Source organism: Moschus berezovskii, chromosome 11 (genome assembly GCF_049115385.1).
Source record: "Moschus berezovskii isolate FMDL1 chromosome 11, NW_MosBer_1.0, whole genome shotgun sequence".
In the NCBI taxonomy this organism is placed as follows: Eukaryota; Metazoa; Chordata; class Mammalia; order Artiodactyla; family Moschidae; genus Moschus; species Moschus berezovskii.
In genome coordinates, this window is record NC_142470.1 from 46,267,259 (window position 1) to 46,288,087 (window position 20,829).

The window sequence follows — 20,829 nt, forward strand, 5'->3', positions numbered from 1 at the left end:
GAGTCCTTGCCTTAGGATTTACTGAATCCTGTTTTATTTCTTGACTTTTCACACAAATTTTACAGAATCAGGTAAATGTTCTGAACAAGTGACATTGTCCAGATCAGAAAGATTTGGAATGGAAGCTCTATAAACATGCTGTGAGGTACAAAGGAAAGCTGTAGGTTAAGCCAAAATCTTCTGGATTTTGGGTATGTTTGCCAAAAACTCCCTTAATCCTTCAGAGATTTGATGTGTGGTTCTGGGCCTAATAATGATGGTTTCTAGGTGTTTATTTCTTTATTCTGCTTTTTTAAAACAATGCATATCTTTGGCCAGAGGAAAGGATACTGATATCTAAGTAATATGACCCAGATATGTCTGGACTTCACAGGCAGCCTTGTCTTAGGTTCACAGATACCTTGAAGTAGAATTCAGCACTTCTACACTTCTCAACAAGAATAAATTTAACTCCCGTGAGACATTATAAGAAACATAGGTTTTAATATAGATTCCATGGAATGAGGCATGCAAGGGCCATATTAAGCATCACAAGACAAACCACAGAAATTCCTATTAAGCAACATCTCAGTTCTCCCCACAAAGTCCCCCTAGGGCTACTTCTTCACCCTTTAATCTTATCTACACATAGGCTCCAGTTTTCCCTGGCTCTGGATCTCACTGCATTGTCCCTTGGTCCTGTTCTCCCCCTTACCTCCTGCAAAAAATAAATAAAAAATTTCTAATGCAGAAGAAGTTAGTAAACTTTCTTACACTTGCATCCTCAAACACATCACTGTTTAGGAAAGAAATTCCTTTGGAAGCAGTTGGGTATTACCAATTACAAGCAATTTTTCCCTGTCACAAATAGTGTCAGCCATCACTAATTATAAGGAAAAGGCAACTCAAAACCATTATATTACCTCATACCTGTAAGGATATTATCAAAAAGATAAGAAATAAAAATGTTGGTGAAAACATGGAGAAAGGGATCCTTGAGCACTGTTGGTAGAAATGTAAATTGGTAGAGCCATTATGGAAAACATATGGAGTTTTCTCAAAAAATAAAAATAGAACTACCATATGATCCAGCAACGCCACTCCTGGGTTATATCCAAAGTAAAAAAATCAGTATCTCAAAGAAATATCTGTACCTGATGTTCACTGCAACATTAGCATTAGCATTTACAGTAGACAAGACATGGAAACAACCTAAGCGCCCACTGACAGATGACTGAATAAGGAAACTGTGGTGTGTATATATATATATGTATATATATATATATATATATATACACTATTCAGCCACGAGAAAGAAGGAAATCTTGCTATTGAGAGCATTATGCTAAGTGAAATAAGACAGACAGAGAAAGACAAATACTGTTTAATCTCACCTATAGGTAGAATCTAAAAAAACCAAACCGGTAGAAACAAAGATCAGATTTGTAATTGTCAGAGATAGAGGGTAGGATGGAGAAGGCAATGGCAAGCCACTCCAGTACTATTGCCTAGAAAATCTCATGGATGGAGGAGCCTGGTAGGCTGCAGTCCGTGGGGTCGCTAAGGGTCGGACACGACTGAGCGACTTCACTTTCACTTTTCACTTTCACACATTGGAGAAGGAAATGGCAACCCACTCCAGTATTCTTGCCTGGAGAATCCCAGGGACGGGGGAGCCTGGTGGGCTTCCGTCTATGGGGTCACACAGAGTTGGACACGACTGAAGTGACTTAGCAGCAGCAGCAGCAGCAGAGGGTAGGAAGTCGGTAGGGGGTTGTACTAGGGGGGATGAGGGAATTAGGTGAAGGTGGTCAAAAGGTACAAACTTCCAATTATAGGATAAGTAAATTCTGGGAATATAATATACAATACTGTATTATATATTTGAAAGTTGCTAAGAGAGTGGACTTTAAAAATTCTCATCACAAAGAAAAAATTATAGCTATTTGGAGTTGATGGACATTAACTAATCTTATTGTGGTGATAATTTTGCAACATATACAAAAGTCAAATAATTATGTTGATACCTTAAACTTATGCAATGATATATGTCAATTATATCTCAATAGAACTGGGAGGAAAAACCAATAGTGTTGACTTACCATTCTAATTCCTTCTGAAAATGTAAGTCCAAGTTTCAAGGAGGTTTTCCTCAAGGGTATCTCAAGAAAAACTTGAGTCTTTCTTTAGCAGAGCCGGTTAGCTGGAACATAAAGAGAGAGGGCTTGAAAGGGAAGAAAGCTAAGGAGTTTAAAGTTAAGAAAAGAGAAATTAAAATTAACTATTGTTCTGGGTTCTTAACATACTTTATTTCATTGCATCTTCACAACCAAATGTTACAGATGAAGAAAAGTAAGGGCTTCAGTTCAGTTCAGTTCAGTCACTCAGTCATGTCTGACTCTTTGCAACCCCATGGACTGTAGCACGCCAGGCTTACCTGTCCATCAACAATTCCCAGAGCTTGCTCAAACTCATGTCCATCGAATCGGTGATGCCATCCAACCATCTCATCCTCTGTCTGTCGTCCCCTTCTCCTCCTGCCTTCAATCTTTCCCAGTGTCAGGGTCTTTTCCAATGAGTCAGTTCTTCACATCAGATGGCCAAAGTATTGGAGCTTTAGCTTCAGCATCAGTCCTTCCAATATATATTCAGGACTAATTTCCTTTACTATTGACTGGTTTGATTTCCTTGCAGTCCAAGGACTCACAAGAGTTTTCTCCAACACCACAGTTCAAAGGCATCAATTCTTTGGTGCTCAGATTTCTTTATGGTCCAACTCTCATATCCATACATGATGACTGAGAAAACCGTCGCTTTGACTAGATGGACCTTTGTCGGCAAAGTAATGTCTCTGCTTTTTAATATGCTGTCTAGGTTGGTCACAGCTTTTCTTACAAGGAGTCAGTGTCTTTTAATTTCATGGCTGCAGTCAACATCTGCGTCGATTTTGGAGCCCCCAAAATAAAGTCTGTCACTGTTTCCATTGTTTCCCCATCTATTTGCCATGAAGTGATGGGACTGGATGCCATGATCTTGGTTTCTTGAATGTTGAGTTTTAAGCCAGCTTTTTCACTCTCCTCTTTCACTTTCATCAAGAGGCTCTTTAATTCCTCTTCACTTTTTGCCATAAGGGTGGTGTCATCTGCATATCTGAGGTTATTGATATTTCTCCTGGCAATTTTCATTGCCAAGTTTTACAGATGAAGAAAACTAAGGGCTTAGAGAAGTTAAAATAAATTTGTAAATTCTCACTGCTACTCAGAAGCACAGTTAGGATGCTAAGCCAAGTCCATTTACTCCATAGTCCAAGGTCTCTCCTTATACTCCATCACCTACCTTCTGTTCTGGATTTCCAAATATCTAGAGAGCTACCTCCTGTACCATCTTATCAAGGTCCTTGGCAGCTCAGGGGTACATCTGTCCACAGGAAACCATTTCCTTTCTTACACTGACCTGGCCCAGGAACAATGTGATTCAATAACCTCTTCTGGCCCATTTTCTCCCTATCCCATTGTCAATCCTATTCAAGCAGCCACATTAATCCCTGACAGCTCATTGGAAGGCCAAAGTTTGGTACTCTTGGCAAAGGGAGGATGGATGAACTTGAGTGCTGTATTGGAAAGGATCCTGGACCAAAATGCAGACTACACAGACTATCACAGAATAAATCCATTCATACCTCCCCGTCTTTGATCTCTTTGGAAACAAATGCTTGAATAAAATGAAGTGAAACAGGAAATAAAAGAGAATTCATATTTGTGGACTGTTTCTCACAATGTCTCTCACACATACAAAAGTAGATCTTTTTCTTTACTTAATATTTGAACTGTAAAGAAAGCTGATCGCCGAAGAATCGATGCTTTTGAACTGTGGTGTTGGAGAAGACTCTTGAGAGTCCCTTATACTGCAAGGAGATCCAACCAGTCCATTCTAAAGGAGATCAATCCTGGGTGTTCATTGGAGGGACTGATGCTAAAGCTGAAACTCCAATACTTTGGCCACCTCATGCGACGAGTTGACTCACTGGAAAAAACTCTGATGCTGGGAAAGGTTGGGGGCGGGAGGAGAAGGGGACGACGGAGAATGAGATGGCTGGATGGCATCACTGACTCTGTGGACATGGGTTTGAGTGAACTCCGGGAGTTGGTGATGGACAGGGAGGCCTGGCGTGCTGTGATTCATGGGGTCGTGGAGAGTCGGACACGACTGAGCGACTGAACTGAACTGAACTGAATATTTGAATGAGAAGGGAGCAACAGGGAATGAGATGGTTAGATGGTATCATCAACTCAATGGACATGAGTCTGAGCAAACTCTGGGAGATAGTGAAGGATAGCAAAGCCAGGTATGCTGAAGTCCATGGGGTCACAAAGAGTTGGACACAACTGAGTGACTGAACAACAACAAAATCTACTTGACATAAACAGATTTAGTCTTGCAGTATAGAATAGGACAGAACATAGTTTAGTTATTTCTGTCTTCTCTAGGATGCATCATTTTTATAATCCAGGGCGGGCTATATGTAAGCCTACTTCAGCTGCCCTCTCAGTACCTGATGTGTCACTGCTCAATTACCTCATTTCTTTCCACCCTAATTTCATTGACTAAAAAGAGAAGTAGGTACTCTAGATAATCCCCAGGTTTCCTTCCAGCCATGTGGTTCACAGAGTTGTGAACTCTGCAAAGAATGACTTCCCTTGTGGGAAACATTACCTCTCATTCTGTGAAAAATCTCAAACTCAACATATTTACCCACAATTACAGCTCCCTTACAGTTAAACCCAAAAGGATAGGCAGAAAGGGGAATAAGGGACTGAATGTCAGGAAAGCAGGATGGGAGGTGAAAGTCTGAGCAAAAGATAGCCGTGGGTTAACACGACTTTTCAAGGTTTTTCAGGGTATGTGTGTAGATTCCATTTACTCTAGTCATTTACCTCCAAATTATATTTATTATATTTTACACAATGCTAACATTATACTACATTAAAGAGTAGGCCTTGTGGAATTCTTGATTTGGGCTTTTGTATTTTCAGAGAAATCACGTTAGAGACAGTCTTAGCTACTTGCTCACACATATGTGGGGAGGAATTTTTCAATCATTAGCTATTTGGATTTTAAATTTCTTCAGATATTTACAGAAATTACACATTGATATGGAAATCCACTGAGAATTAAAGGAGCCCTGTCTCCTGGTTATTTTTGTACTGTTATACATGAGGTTTTTTCCTGGATTAGCATAGCAAACTTGTCAACGAGACAGAGATAATTCCAGACAGCTTGTGCATATTGTCACTGACAGAAGGCAGGCCTGCATTTGGGAGACACTTTTCAGACTGTGACCTGTGCAACATTTAATACTGAATCTCATTCATTCATTCTTGAACCATTCTCTTGATTTCTCTTATTTTCCTTCTCTTTGTCCTCTTTTTTTAAAAGGGGACGTTTCTAAACTATCTTTCTTTTCACAGCCTACTCAGCCTCCCTAGAAGCTGTCATTCACTCTACTCTCAGGATGTTTGTTGATCATCATCTCAATCCTGATAAGTCCCACATCTATATTGCTAGCCCAGACTGTGTCTTGACCTACATACCTAAACATCCAACTGTATACTCAACATCTACACTTAGATGGCCCACGGGGATCTCCAACTCATGTCCAAAATGAATCTCATCACCTTCTCTCTAAGCTTGACCCTCTCCCCTGAGTTCCCTGTCTCCACAAATACCTCCACTATCCACTCTTGCCTGAACTGGAAAACTGAGCATCCTTGATACTCCTTCCTCCTTCCAAATTCAACACCCATCCCATCAATCATCAGACTCAGCAGAATCTAACCCTGCATCATCTCTGGAATCTGGCCACAGCTCTCCTCTTGCACTTGTTCTCCCTTAACCCCTGGGGAGGGCTTTCCTGGTGACTCAGTGGTAAAGAATATACCTACCAGTGCAGGAGATATGCATTTGATCCCTGGGTTGGGAAGATCCCCTGGAGATAGAAATGGCAACCAACTCCAGTATTCTTGCCAGGATAATCCCATGAACAGAGAAGCCTGCTGGGCTATAGTCCATGGGGTTACAAAAGAGTCGGACACAACTTAGTAACTAAACAACAATCCAGGGAATCCCCATTTCTCATTTGGAACACTCAAATAGCGTCTCCTCTGGTTCCCTACTCTGTTCCTCTTCATTCCATTCTCTACTTCACAGCCAGAGTGAGCTTGTAAAAGCAGAAATCTGATCATTTTGCCTCATTGCTTCCCATGGCTCTTAAGATAAAGTCCATACTCCTTAAGATAGCTTGCAAGGCTTCTCTATTTTGAACTCCATACTCCAGAGTTAGCACTTTTTTTTCCTGTTCTTCCAGGGAGCCATGATGTCCCTTACCTACAGGCTTTCACATATACAAGTCCCATCTCCTGAATTCCTACTTCCCTACTTCCGCTTCATTAACACTCGGAAGCCTTTCTTTACTCCCTCCTCCCAACACACATACCTAGTTATCAACAGTGAATGAAAACTATTTAACTGTCCATCTTTCCACTAGACTACATGATCCATGAAGGCAGGTACCCTGTTTATTTTTAGTTATATTCCAGCACCCAGCACAGTGCCTAGCATATAGGAGAAGTTTAATAGATACTTGCAGAATAAATGAATAAAAAATAAACGTGTCACTGCTTTGTACTAACAGCAATATCAGTATCTTAAGCCTACTTATTTGCATGCAGAGTAAGCCCACTACTGAATCCAAAAAAAAAAAAAAAAGGATTCTAGCTCTGTGTTCTTTTTTTAAACATATCTTTAAGCAGTGGAACCCTTTTTTTCCAAATGAAATATGTGTCAGAGCCCAATTTATATTAAATTGATAAAAATAGAGCTGCATATACTGAAACTGGGCTGGAAGGGACCCATGAGGACACTCAGAACTTAGTTTAAAAATCACTAATCTAACCAATCTTACTGCAAGTAGGCAGTAGGATTCATATCACCTGAGACTTTGGTTTCTAAAATCTTCTGAGAAGCATTCACTACTAGGAGAAGGTGCTTGTTTACCTAAAGAAATGAGAAATGGAATATGAGACCATCAAGAAACTGTTTCAGCTTTCCCAACGATCCTTTTCTAACCCAGAATGCAAATGCAAAATGCTCTTTGATAGATTTAGAGGCTCCAAGGACATAAACTGAACACACTTTACCAAGAACCGTGTCATCTGGGGGGTGGTTCAGTGTAAGTGAAAGTGTTAGAGGATTTGCACTGATGCCTTTGTTTTGGTTGGAGCCTGAGGTCAATCACACCTATAAAGTTCCAATCCTCATGCAGGTATGCTTTTCCTTATGCTGCTGATACTCAGCATTTAAGTCTAGGATTCTTTTCATCAGGAAATTTTTCTCACAGTGTTTTCTGCCAATGGAAACCAACTTGCTCCATACAGAACAGCATTTAGAAAAGCACAAGAAGAACATTTTTCAATAGGAAATCACACAATGAAATGTCACTTTGGGCGGATGAGCCACAGTCGGAAATGGTTGAGAGGAAAGACCAGTCAAGGGACCACATGATACACTGCGGATGGCTGCGGCCTCCCTACCATCCAAGGACTAGGAACACCTAGTGTATCAACGTAAGCTTTGGCCTCAAAACCAGCGAGAGAGAATTTCCTCTAAATTTCTTGGGCTGGGGTAAAATGGGAACACTTTCATGCCTATAAATGCTGTTTACTTTGTAGGCAAAACTTGAAGTATTAATAAAAATCTGAGTAACTTAATGACTATATGATCAAGAAGTGTGGAACAAACTCTATTAGACAAATCTACAATGAAAGTTTCTTTTCTTTCATGGACTATAACATTAAGAAGAAATAAAGAAAAATGCTCTATATAATAACAGATAAATTTAGGAGTAGGGGCCATTGGAAGGAGGCTACATCTAACTTTGCTTATGTTTTAAAATATTGTTGGTACTTCCCTGGTGGTCCAGTGGCTAAGACTCCATGCTCCCAATGCAGGGGGGCCCGGGTTCAATACCTGGTCAGGGAAATAGATCCCATATGCCGCAACTAAGAGTTTGCATGCTGCAACTAAAAGACCACACGTGCTGCAACGAAGACTGAAGATCTCGTGAGCTGCAACTGAGACCTAGTACAGCCAAATAAATCAATATTTTAAAATAATAATAATAATAAAATACTGCTGACAGTCACTAAATTTGACACAATTGTACTAGAAAAATGTATTATTTGCTGAGCTAAATGAGGCAAATATGTCATTTTCTTCACAGTACAGTCAAAACATAACTACTTAATTGATGTTCAGTTCAATTCCTGACTCAAGAGCTTACAACCTAGTTTTGTCTCACAAATGGGGAAGTAAATAAAGAATTACAGAGAGTATGGCGGATGTTGCAGTAGCCATAAGCAAAGGGAGAACACAGGAGAGGAACCGCTAACCCAGCACAGGTTTTTGGGGTGAGAGAAAGGGCGGGTGGGACTTTGACAGGAGGTGATAGCTGGGCTGAGTCTCAAACATAAGTAACTTAGAAAAGAAGAAAAGGGGGAAAAGGTAGTGGAAGTGAGATGGGGAGGAGTTCTCGATGAGAAAGTGACATGTACAACAGAACAAAGTGTTTCTTGTTTAGTGGTGTCACATAGAATATAAAGGGTTTGTGAGGGGATGGCAAGAGATTTGGCTAGAAAAATAGGGAGAACCAAAGTCATGAAGGAGATGAAAGTGTCAAGCTAGGGAGCAACATCAGCAGTTCAGGTTACATGGAGCCATTAAAGGAAATAAACAGAGAAATAACATGATCAGATAAGCAATTTGGAAAGAATTTATTAGCAGCAGCATGCTGTCAAAGTGTAATTTTCAAAAAGGTTAAAAAATGAGCTTCTTATTAATATAGAATGGACATTGGTTGACAGTTTTATTTAACTCATTAAATAATGAGAGAACCAGTAATTTAGGTAAGCTGGTTCCAAGACACTTGAAGAAAAGGGATTCACATAGGCCATCAGGAGAGAAATCAAAATGAGATGAGTTTCTTATTCTTTTAAGTTAGACACAGATTTGTTTAGTGTTACAGTAATAAAATCCTGGGATTAACTTTTCGAGGGACAAAACTGTTTGTATCTCTACCAGGCAAAAATCTACAAATCAACATGTAACTGCATAGAATATGAACCCTTATCTTATGAATTCCAGTCATCATATCTTCAGTTAAAAAATTTCAATGGTGGTATGTTCCCTAATGAAATAATTGTTGGGTTGTCATCGTTGGTGACATCGTTGTATCCAACTCTTTTGTGACCCCACGGACTATAAGCGCTCTAGTCTTCTCTGTCCATGGGATTTCCCAGGCACGAATACTGGAGTGAGTTGCCATTTCCTTAACTAACACATCACATTGAAAGGATCTACTCGTACTGCATTGGCCTTATTTTCAAGCACCGTTTACTTTTTCTTAATAGTAGGAGGAAGAGAGGATAAGGCAGAAACTTAAAAAAAAAAACCGTTAAAAGCTAGTGCAATAATTCTAAGAAAAGACAGAAAATGGCAAACATAAACTAAGGCAATAGCAGTGGATGGAGAGCTAGAGCAAAGATTTGAGTGACTTTAAGAGAATAGAAGGCAATGGCAACCCACTCCAGTACTCTTGCCTGGAAAATCCCATGGGCGAAGGAGCCTGGTAGGCTGGTCTATGGGGTCGCAAAGAGTCGGACACGACTGAAGTGACTTAGCAGCAGCAGCAAGAGAATAGAGTGAATATGCCTTGGCTGTTAATGAAATGTGGATGCTAAGGAAAAGAAAAGATATAGGGATAATTCTTAGGCATTTGGCTTGGGTGACTGAACAAAGGTATCATTCTTCCAGGCGGGACTAGAGAAGGGAAGTAGATGGGGGCAGTCGTGTAAGGATGGGGGAGAAATGTTGAGTTCTGTCTAGAGAGTGTCAATATGAAGGGAGAATCCACCTATAAGGGGATCTTCAACATGTGAACTGGTCTCAGAAGACCAAACTGGAGATACAAAAGAGTTATTTGCAAACAGGTAGTAGAATGCACATGCACATTTCACTTATGCAAATCCAACTATTGTTGTTTAGTCATTCATGTCCAGCTGTTTGTGATCCCATGGACTGTAGCCCACCAGGTTCCTCTGTCCATGGGATTTTCCCAGGCAAGAATACTAGAGTTGGTTGCCATTTCTTTTACCAGGGGATCTTCCAAACCCAGGGATCAAACCTGCATCTTCTGTACTGGCAGTCAGATTCTCCACCACTAGAGAGCCACCAGGGAAGCCCAAATCCAACTACACACCTTTGGTAAAACAAGAAAGAACAAAAGGGATACAGAAAATCCATAGTTATAATGATACAATAATTTCCCCACCATTCCTCTCATACAGCCTACATCCCCAAATGAACATGAGAAAAGATGTAATACTCTTAGCAAGTTTTCATTTCCCCAGTCTAAACATTCCCCTAGGCTGAGAGTTGGTCATGTATTTAAAGATATTGTGCCTACTTTTTGTTTCACATATATGGTCCTAAACCCAAGTCAAATACAGATAACCTGGTGCTCAGCTGAAATTCAGAAATCTCTTCCAATACCGAAGGAAAAACTATGCTGGCTTATGACAGATGGTGCTGTACTGTGTTCATAGACTATTAAAAGGATCTCTAAGGCTAAATTATATGACTTCAGAACCTTCCCTCTTCATCTCCATCCCCCAAACTCCAAGTCTCAAAATGTGATCCTACTATAGATAAAGCCGAGTATTTCAACTATGTAACCCAAGCAAACTGAAAAAAGGAGAGGAGGACAGAGTCTAGGATGTAACCTCAGAGAACACTGATCTTTAAAGGAGGACCCAGACAATGAATGATCTTAAGGGAATCTGAGAGCTAACCAGCAAGATAAGAGGAAGGAAAATCAGAAGAGGATGGATGTGAAAGAAAGTTCAAGAAAAGGATGCTCTGTAACTTCAAATAACTGCTGGGTAAGATAAAGGTAGAAAAATATTCATTAGATTTGGTCATAAGAAAATGTTAGCCTAAGTAACACATATTATAGAGGTAGTGGGGGCTGAAGCTAGAGGAGAAGACAAGGAAGAAGAAACAGCAAGTGTAGCTTACAGCTTTTTTCCAGAAAGGGTAACTATAAAGGGAAGGAGACAATTTGAAGAGGGTCACTACATATAATTGCTCAGATAGTGTAACAGTCAACCCCAGAAGACCTGGTCACACTGATTTTGTAAACATTCCCTGCTGGGCACCTCCAATTCAGGATAGGATGTAGCAGCCTATTTTGAGAGGGACTCTAGATTGAGGAAGTATTGTTTGTTCCTTTGGTTCAGTTCAGTCACTCAGTTGTGTCCAACTCTTTGCGACCCCATGAATTGCAGCGTGCTAGGCCTCCCTGTCCATCACCAACTCCCGGAGTTTACCCAAACTCATGTCCAGCGACTCGGTGATGCCATCCCGCTATCTCATCCTCTGTTGTCCCCTTCTCCTCCTGCCCCCAATCCCTCCCAGCATCAGGGTCTTTTTCAATGAGTCAACTCTTCGCATGAGGTGGCTAAAGTGTTGGAATTTCAGCTTCAGCATCAGTCCTTCCAATGAATATTCAGGACTGATTTCCTTCAGGATGGACTGGTTGGATCTCCTTGCATTCCAAGGGACTCTCAAGAGTCTTCTCCAACACCACAGTTCAAAAGCATCAATTCTTTGGCATTCAGCCTTCTTCACAGTCCAACTCTCACATCCATACATGACCACTGGAAAAACTATAGCCTTGACTAGACAGACCTTGGTTGGCCAAGTAATGTCTCTGCTTTTTAATATGCTGTCTAAGTTGGTCATAACTTTCCTTCCAAGGAGTAAGCATCTTTGAATTTCATGGCTGCAGTCAGCATCCACAGCGATTTTGGAGCACAAAAAAATAAAGTCTGACACTGTTTCCACTGTTTCTCCATCTATTTCCCATGAAGTGATGGGACCAGATGCCATGATCTTAGTTTTCTGAATGTTGAGCTTTAAGTCAACTCTTTCACTCTCCTCTTTCACTTTAATCAAGAGGCTTTTTAGTTCCTCTTCACTTTCTGCCATAAGGGTGGTGTCATCTGCATATCTGAGGTTATTGATATTTCTTCAGGCAATCTTGATTCCAACCTGTGCTTCTTCCAGCCCAGCGTTCCTCATGATGTAATCTGCATATAAGTTAAATAAGCAGGGTGACAATATACAGCCTTGATGTACTCCTTTTCCTATTTGGAACCAGTCTGTTGTTCCATGTCCAGTTCTAACTGTTGTTTCCTGACCTGCATACAGGTTTCTCAAGAGGCAGGTCAGGTGGTGTGGTATTCCCATCTCTTTCAGAATTTTCCACAGTTTGTTGTGATCCACACAGTCAAAGGCTTTGGTGCAGTCAATAAAGCAGACATAGGTGTTATATATATATATATATATATATATAGGTTGGAAAGTGGTATCATAGAGGAGGAAGTTGTGGTGTCATGTGTGTGCACGTGTGTGTGTGACAAGAGAGAGAGGAAGAGGATGGTTGAGAATGTGTCATTTCTGAATAGGTAGGAGGGGGGTTAATCAGAACACACTGGAGTATTTAATCTTGGAAAGAATGAAGAACACTACTTACAGTGAAACAGAGGGAAGAGTGAGAGAAGATAATTTGATGGTGTCACAAGTTGGGGATTTATCAGGAAGCATTGAAAGGACTGATGCTAAAGCTGAAACTCCAATACTTTGGCCACCTCATGAGACGAGTTGACTCGCTGGAAAAGAGTCTGATGCTGGGAGGGATTGGGGGTGGGAGGAGACGGGGACGACAGAGAATAAGATGGCTGGATGGCATCACTGACTCGATGGACATGAGTTTGAGTGAACTCCGGGAGTTGGTGATGGACAGGGAGGCCTGGCGTGCTGTGATTCATGGGGTCGCAAAGAGTCAGACACGACTGAGCGACTGAACTGAACTGAACTAAACTGAGGGGTGTGTGTGTGTGTTTGTGTGTGAAGTAGTAGAAAAATGCATTTGCTGTTGGATAAAGGGATGGTAGAAAGGGAATTAATTTTAGCCAAATGAAGGGGAAGGCAGCTTGAAGTTTGGACTAACCACGGAAAACAATGAGATGGGGAGATTACTCAGCACCCAAAGAGATGGGTGAAGGGAGTCAAAAGGTACTAACTTCCAGTTAGAAAATAAATAGGTCATGGGGGTATAATGTACGGAATGGTGACTACAGTTGATAACACTATATCGCATATCTGAAAGTTGCTAAGAGAGTAAAGTTCTCAACATAAGAAAAATAAATTGTGTAACTGTGCATAGTGATGGAAGTTAACTAGACTTATTTGATGATCATTTTGCAATATAGACAAATATCAAATCATTATGCTCTACACCTGAAACATAATGTATGTCAATTATATCTCAACTTGAAAAAAATTAGCAAGAATGTATGTGGAATTCTATCATTTTTGCATCTATTGAGGTGGTCATATGATTTTTTTGCTTTTAACATATTATTCCATTAACTGATTATCTAACGGTAATCCAACTGTGCATTCCTAGAGTAAATTCATCCTGGTCATGATTTATTAACTTTTCATACACTTTATGGTATGATTTTCTATTATTTTGTCTGGATTTTTTGCGTCACTGTTCATAAGTGAGACTGACCTCATTATCAGTTATTCTAACTTCATAAACCAAGCTGAGTGTTTTCTCTTTTTTGTCTTTGGAATAGGTTGTGAAAGATTGGAATTACTTGTCTCTTGAGTATTTGTTAGACCTCACTGTGAAACTACTTGACCTTGAGGAACTATTGCAGAGGAAGAGGGGGAGGAGACTCCTGATTTTATCCTGGATTAAAAAAAAAAAAAGACATTAATGGGAAAGCTTTTGATTATAGTCTGAAGATTAGTTAATAATAGGAAAAGGAGTACGTCAAGGTTGTATACTGTCACCCCGCTTATTTAACTTATATGCAGAGTACATTATGAGGAATGCAGGGCTGGAAGAAGCACAGGCTGGAATCAAGATTGCCGGGAGAAATATCAATAACCTCAGATATGCAGATGACACCACCCTTATGGCAGAAAGTGAAGAGGAACTAAAAAGCCTCTTGATGAAAGTGAAAGAGGAGAGTGAAAAGGTTGGCTTAAAGCTCAACATTCAGAAAACTAAGATCATGGCATCTGGTCCCATCACTTCATGGGAAATAGATGGAGAAACAGTGGAAACAGTGTCAGACTTTATTTTGGGGGGCTCCAAAATCACCGTGGATGCTAATTGCAGCCATGAAATTAAAAGACACTTACTCTTTGGAAGGAAAGTTACAACCAACCTAGATAGCATATTAAAAGCAGAGACATTACTTTGCCAACAAAGGTCCGTCTAGTCAAGGCTATAGTTTTTCCAGTGGTCATGTATGGATGTGAGAGTTGGACTGTGAAGAAGGCTGAGCACTGAAGAATTGATGCTTTTGAACTGTGGTGCTGGAAAAGACTCTTGAGAGTCCCTTGGACTGCAAGGAGATCCAACCAGTCCATTCTAAAGGAGATCAGTCCTGGGTGTTCATTGGAAGGACTGATGCTAAAGCTGAAACTCTAATACTTTGGCCACCTCATGCAAAGAGTTGACTCACTGGAAAAGACTCTGATGCTGGGAGGGATTGGGGGCAGGAGGAGAAGGGGACGACAGAGAATGAGATAGTGGGATGGCATCACCGAGTCGATGGACATGAGTTTGGATGAACTCCGGGAGTTGGTGATGGACAGGGAGGCCTGGTGTGCTGTGATTCAAGGGGTCGCAAAGAGTCGGACACGACTGAGTGACTGAACTGAATTGACTGTACGAAAGTTGACCAAGTAACAGGACACACACACACATACACATCAAAGTTGACTTAGCTTGATTAGTTGTCTTGAGGTTATATAAAATGTTAACAACAGGGGAAGCTGAGTTAAAGCATATGAGAAGTTTTGGTTCTACTTTTGGAATATTTAGTAAGGCTGTAATTATTTCAAAATAAAAATGTTTTTTAAGTGGAGAGGGAAGAGTTTGATGAAAACTAGAGGAAGACAATCATTGAAGCTGAGTGGTGAATATAGCAGAGCTTGTTTTATGATTCTCTCTACTTTGTTTTGTATGATTGAAAATAATTACAAAAAATTGTTTAAGGAAAACTACAGCAAAAAAATTTATCTGGTCTTGATTTTTACTTAATGGGACAATTCTTTTTCCTTTTTTAAAAAACCTTTTTTATTTTGTATTGGGATATAGCTGATGAACAAACAATGTTGTGATCATTTCAGTTCAGTCATTCAGTCATGTCTGACTCTTTGCAATCCCATGGATGGCAGCACGCCAGGCTTTCCTGTCCATCACCAACTCCCAGAGCTTTCTCAAACTCATGTCCATCGAGTCAGGGATGCCATCCAACCATCTCATCTTCTGTCATCCCCTTCTCCTCCTACCTTCAATCTTTCCCAGCATCAGGGTCTTTTCTTATGAGTCAGTGCTTCCCATCAGGTTGTGAAAGTTTCAGGTGAACAGTGAAGGATACATGTACATGTATCCATTCTTCCCCAACTCCCCTTCCCACCCAGGCTGCCACAAAACAATGAACAGAGTTCCATGTGCTATACAGCAGGTCCTAGTTGGTTATCCATTTTAAATATAGCAGTATGTACATGTCCATCTCAAATTTCCTAACTATCCCTTCCCTCCATTCTCCATATGGGACAATTTTAAACAACTGATTTATTTTCTTTAAATTTTTTTGACTATCGTTTTCTATTTGTTCTCAAAGAAGTTTTAGTAGGTTATATTTTTCCAAGAATTTATCCATTTCTCTAAATTTTCCGGTTCATAGCCTTAAAATTCATAATCCTCCATATAAATTATTTGTCTGCATTGACTGTAATTATCTCTTTTGTTCTAATATTTATCTGTAAGAGACTTTTCAAAGAAAGAATCTGGGGACTTTTAACCTTCTTTTACATTTTTTTCTATTTCGTTGATTTCTGCTGTTATCTTTATTTTCACATTTTTATTTATTATTTCATTATTGTTTTTCTAACTTCTTAGCTCATTGTTAGCCTTTCATGTTTACTAATAAAAGCACTTAAGGATGTAATTTTTCACTAGATCTTACTTTATCTACATTGAATGCATCTTGATTATAGTATTTTTTGCCATACAGTCTAAGTATTTTCTAATTTCTATCATAATTTCCTTTTTGGCCCACAGGTTATTTAAAATAGGACATCTTAATTTTCCACATATGGGTTTTTTCTAGTTATCCTTTTGTTATTGATTTCTAACTTAATTATATTATGGTCATAAACTGTGGTATGATTTCAGTCTTTTGAAAATTGTTGATATTTGTTTTATAAATCAGTGTGTGGTCAGTTTTCAAAAATGCTCCATGTTGGTTGCAAAGAATGTGAATCCTGTAGTTGTTACACATGATATTATCAATGTTTACTCAATTAGAGATGGTTTATTAATTGTGTTTTTCTAATCTTCTGTTTACTGATTTTGTCAGCTTGATTCTAAATACTTACAAGTTTAGAGAACTGTGACATCTTCCTGGAGAATTGAACCTTTTATCCTTTTGAAATGCTTGTCCTTAAAATTTTCTGTCTTAAGAACTGTTTCGTCTGATACTAACATAGCAACACCAACTTTCTTGTGATTATTGTCTGCATGGTATAGGTTTTTTTTTCACACTCATTCTCAATTTTTCTAAATCCTTATGTTTTAAACATGACTTAAATGGAATATAGCCAAACTCTTTAAAATAGAATATATACATGTATATGTATACACACACACTGTGAGCCTCCCCAGTGGCTCAGCAGTAAAGAATCCACCTGCAGTGCAGGAGCTGCAAGAGACTCAGGTTCAATCCCTGTGTCAGAAAGATCCCCTAGAGAAGGGAATGGCAACCTACTCCAGTGTTCTTGCCTGGAGAATCCCATGGACGGAGGAGTCTGGTGGGCTACAGTCCACATGGTCACAAAGTCCACAAGGACACAACTGAAGCGACTTAGCACACACGCATGCATACACATGTACACATACCCCACCTATAAATTCTTGCCTAAAATGTTGGGTACTCAGTTTATTTTTGCTTATTTTAACACCTGAAATACTTAAATTTATTTCTACCATCTTATTTTCTGTTTTCTAATGTGTCTTGAATCTTCAATATTTCTTTTTTTCTCTGTTTTCATATACTTTTATATTGAATTTTTTCTCTTTCCCATTTTTTTCCTTTATAATTAATAAGTTATATACCCTTTTAGTGGTTATTCTAGAAATTTTAACTTGGAAACTCAATATCTTTACCATTCTCCCAAACAATAAAAAGCACAGAATACTTGAAGTCTGATCATTCTTCTCCCAGTTTACCTGCTATTCATGGCTGTGTATTTTATTTCTAGCTACTTTAAGAAAATCTTTTAAGAGATTATTGTTGTTGTTGTTCTTAGCCCATATTTATTTACACTTACACATATTTAGCACTTTCCTTACTCCTCATTCCTTCTTTCATCTCTGACCTTCCATCTGTGTTCACTTTCTTCAGGAAGAATGTGAAAACAGCCTTTAGAAATTCCTTCTGAGGGTTTAAATAGTTGCAAACTCTCAGTTTTTGTTTGCTTATTTTAAGAAATTTCTTACAATGTTCTTTAAAGATAATATATAAATTTAGTTTGACAATAATTTTCTTTTGGGACATTGGCTTCTGTCGTTGTCAGATTTAATTGTTGTCCTGTTGAAAGTAATCTGTCTTTACTTTCTTTGGCTGCTTTTACATTTTTTCTTTGTTTATGGTATTCTGCATTTCTCCTGGCATGTGTCTAAAGGTAAATTTCCTCTTATTTATCCTTCTTGGGATTGTTGAGGTTTTTGAATCTGTGAATTGTCATTTCTTGGAAATTCTCAGTCCTTATTTCAATTATTGCTTTCATTACCGGTTCCTTCTCCTACTGTCTGCCTAGAATTCTGATTAGGTAATTGCCACACTGTTTAACAATATCTCCATGACTTATGACTACTCTTAGGCTACATTATGAATTTTTGGATCTTTCTTAATACATTCTCCAGCTTTCTGCCATTAAATTCATACATTGTGTTTTTAATTTCAAATATTATGTTTTAAATTTCTAGTAGTTTTTCTGAGTCTTCTTCAAGTCTGCTGGCTCATGTTTGATGTGTTTTTTCCAACCCCTTCTTTTATTTCTTTAAATACATGTAAAATAATGATTTTATATGCTGTGCCTGGTAATTTCATAGCTAATCCTTTGCAGTCTGATTCTACTGTTGATAATTTCTGCTGGCCTTGTTCATGGTGTATTCTTTCCTTCTGTATTTTGTGATTTAAACCATTAGCTCATATTTCTTTAGCACTTACTGATGGGAATTCTTTAAGGCCTGTTTTGAAGAAGGGTACCCCCAGAACCCTGTGGAAAATTCTGAAAGAGATGGGAATCCCAGACCACCTGACCTGCCTCTTGAGAAACCTGTATGCAGGTCAGGAAGCAACAGTTAGAACTGGACATGGAACAACAGACTGGTTCCAAATAGGAAAGGGAGTACGTCAAGGCTATATATTGTCACCCTGCTTATTTCACTTATATGCAGAGTACATCATGAGGAACGCTGGGCTGGAAGAAGCACAAGCTGGAATCAAGATTGCTGGGAGAAATATCAATAACCTCAGATATGCAGATGATACCACCCTTATGGCAGAAAGTGAAGAGGAACTCAAAAGCCTCTTGATGAAAGTGAAAGAGGAGAGTGAAAAAGTTGGCTTGAAGCTCAACATTCAGAAAACAAAGATCATGGCATCTGGTCCCATCACTTCATGGGAAATAGATGGGGAAACAGTGGAAACAGTGTCAGACTTTATTTTGGGGGGCTCCAAAATCACCGTGGATGCTAATTGCAGCCATGAAATTCAAAGACGCTTACTCCTTGGAAGGAAAGTTATGACCAACCTAGACAGCATATTAAAAAGCAGAGACATTAGTTTGCCAACCAAGGTCCGTCTAGTCAAGGCTATGGTTTTTCCCATGGTCATGTATGGATGTGAGAGTTGGACTGTGAAGAAAGCTGAGCGCCGAAGAATTGATGCTTTTGAACTGTGGTGTTGGAGAAGACTTTTGAGAGTCCCTTGGCCTGCAGGGAGATCCAACCAGTCCATCCTGAAGGAAATCAGTCCTGAATATTCATTGGAAGGACTGATGCTGAAGCTGAAACTCCAATACTTTGGCCACCTCATGCGAAGAGTTGACTCATTGAAAAAGACCCTGATGCTGGGAGGGATTGGGGGCAGGAGGAGAAGGGGACAACAGAGGATTAGATGGCTGGATGGCATCACCAACTCGATAGACATGAGTTTGGGTAAACTCCAGGAGTTGGTGATGGACAGGGAGTCCTGGTGTGCTGCGATTCATGGGGTCACGAAGAGTCAGACACGACTGAGCAACTGAACTGAACTGAGCCCCCAGAACAGATTTGTATTTGTTTCTGAGAGGTGTCTTGGAACTACATGTTCAGGTTTACTTTCAACTTAATTCCTGGCTTAAGGTTTTTTCTTTTTGACTCCCAGTTATAGCATGAATTTGAGCTGCAAGCCTGTGTGAGTGTTGACTATGCTTCAAATCCTCAGGGATTTCTTTTTTTTCCTCCCTCCATTTAGAGTCAATCCTCAAGACAGGCAATTTTCCTTGCCATTTTTTGGGGTTGGAGAAAAGGCAGTAGACTTATTTGTAGTTCATCCTGACACAAAAGGGGTAGTCTTTTGAGGCCCCAACTTTAAGCAGTGGTGGCTGAGTCTACACATAGATTTCTCACTTTGTGCGCACCTTAACCAATATATTCACTCATTTGGCAAACAGCCTCAAGCAAAAGACCCTCTTGGTTTTGCTTATTTCCTGGGTTCCTACTTACATTCTAGTCTTGGCCTCTAAGTATTTTTTTTAACTTTGCTGCAAGCATAGAATGCATTTCAAAAGATTAAAAAATACTTTGTCAACTATTTTTAGTTGCTTCAATGAGAAGATTATTCTGGATATCTAGTCCATCACACTGCCAGAAATGGAAGTCCATCTGCCTCTGCCTGAATGTTGAGAGTTGATCTGAAAGGTTCCTTCCTAGGTCCTCTTCTCTCCTTATTCTACATATTCTCTTCTCCCCTGGATGATTTTATTCATTCCTACTACTTAGTGCTCCTTACCAATTATTTCCTGAATTATACCTCTTTATTACTTTCCTATGACTGCTGAAACAACTTTACCACGAATTTGGTGTACAACAAAACATGTTTATTTTCTTACAGTTCTGGAACCCAGAAATTTGAAATAAGTTTCACTGGGATAAAATCAAGATGTCATTGGGACTTCCCTGGTGGTCCAGTGGTTAAGATTCCATGCTTCCACTGCAGGGGACGTGGGTTTAATCCCTTGTTGGGAGACTAAGATCCCACATGCCACGCAGTATGGTAAAAAGATGAATAAATCTCACCAAAGCTAAATTCCCTTGGAGGCTGTAGGGAAGAAATCTTTCCTTGCTTCTTCCAGCTTTCAGGGGCTTCCTGCATTCCTTGGATTATGACCCTTCTTTGTACCCTCCAGCGTCTTTCTTCCATCATTACATCTCCTGTTCCCTCTGTAGTCAAGTCTTCCTCTGTTTCTTTCATATAAGAACACTTGTGATTATATATAAGGTTCACCTGGATACTCCAAGATACTCTCCCTATCTCAATATTCCTAATTTTATCACATCTGCAAAGCCACTTTTGCCATATAGAGTAACATTCACAG

The 20,829-nt window shown here is 39.5% G+C and overlaps 2 long non-coding RNA genes across 2 annotated transcripts in view; one reads left to right on the plus strand and one right to left on the minus strand.

Annotated features, from left to right (window-relative positions):
* Positions 1-20,829, minus strand: part of LOC129539562 (uncharacterized) — a 115,132-nt gene that overhangs the window by 15,336 nt on the left and 78,967 nt on the right. Inside the window, exon 3 of the long non-coding RNA XR_008682470.2 lies at positions 2,082-2,182. This is a non-coding gene — a long non-coding RNA (uncharacterized LOC129539562). The remainder of the gene's footprint in view (positions 1-2,081; positions 2,183-20,829) is intronic.
* LOC129539563 (uncharacterized) overlaps positions 1-20,829 on the plus strand; it is a 44,159-nt gene that overhangs the window by 15,336 nt on the left and 7,994 nt on the right. The gene's annotated exons all lie outside the window — the stretch shown is intronic.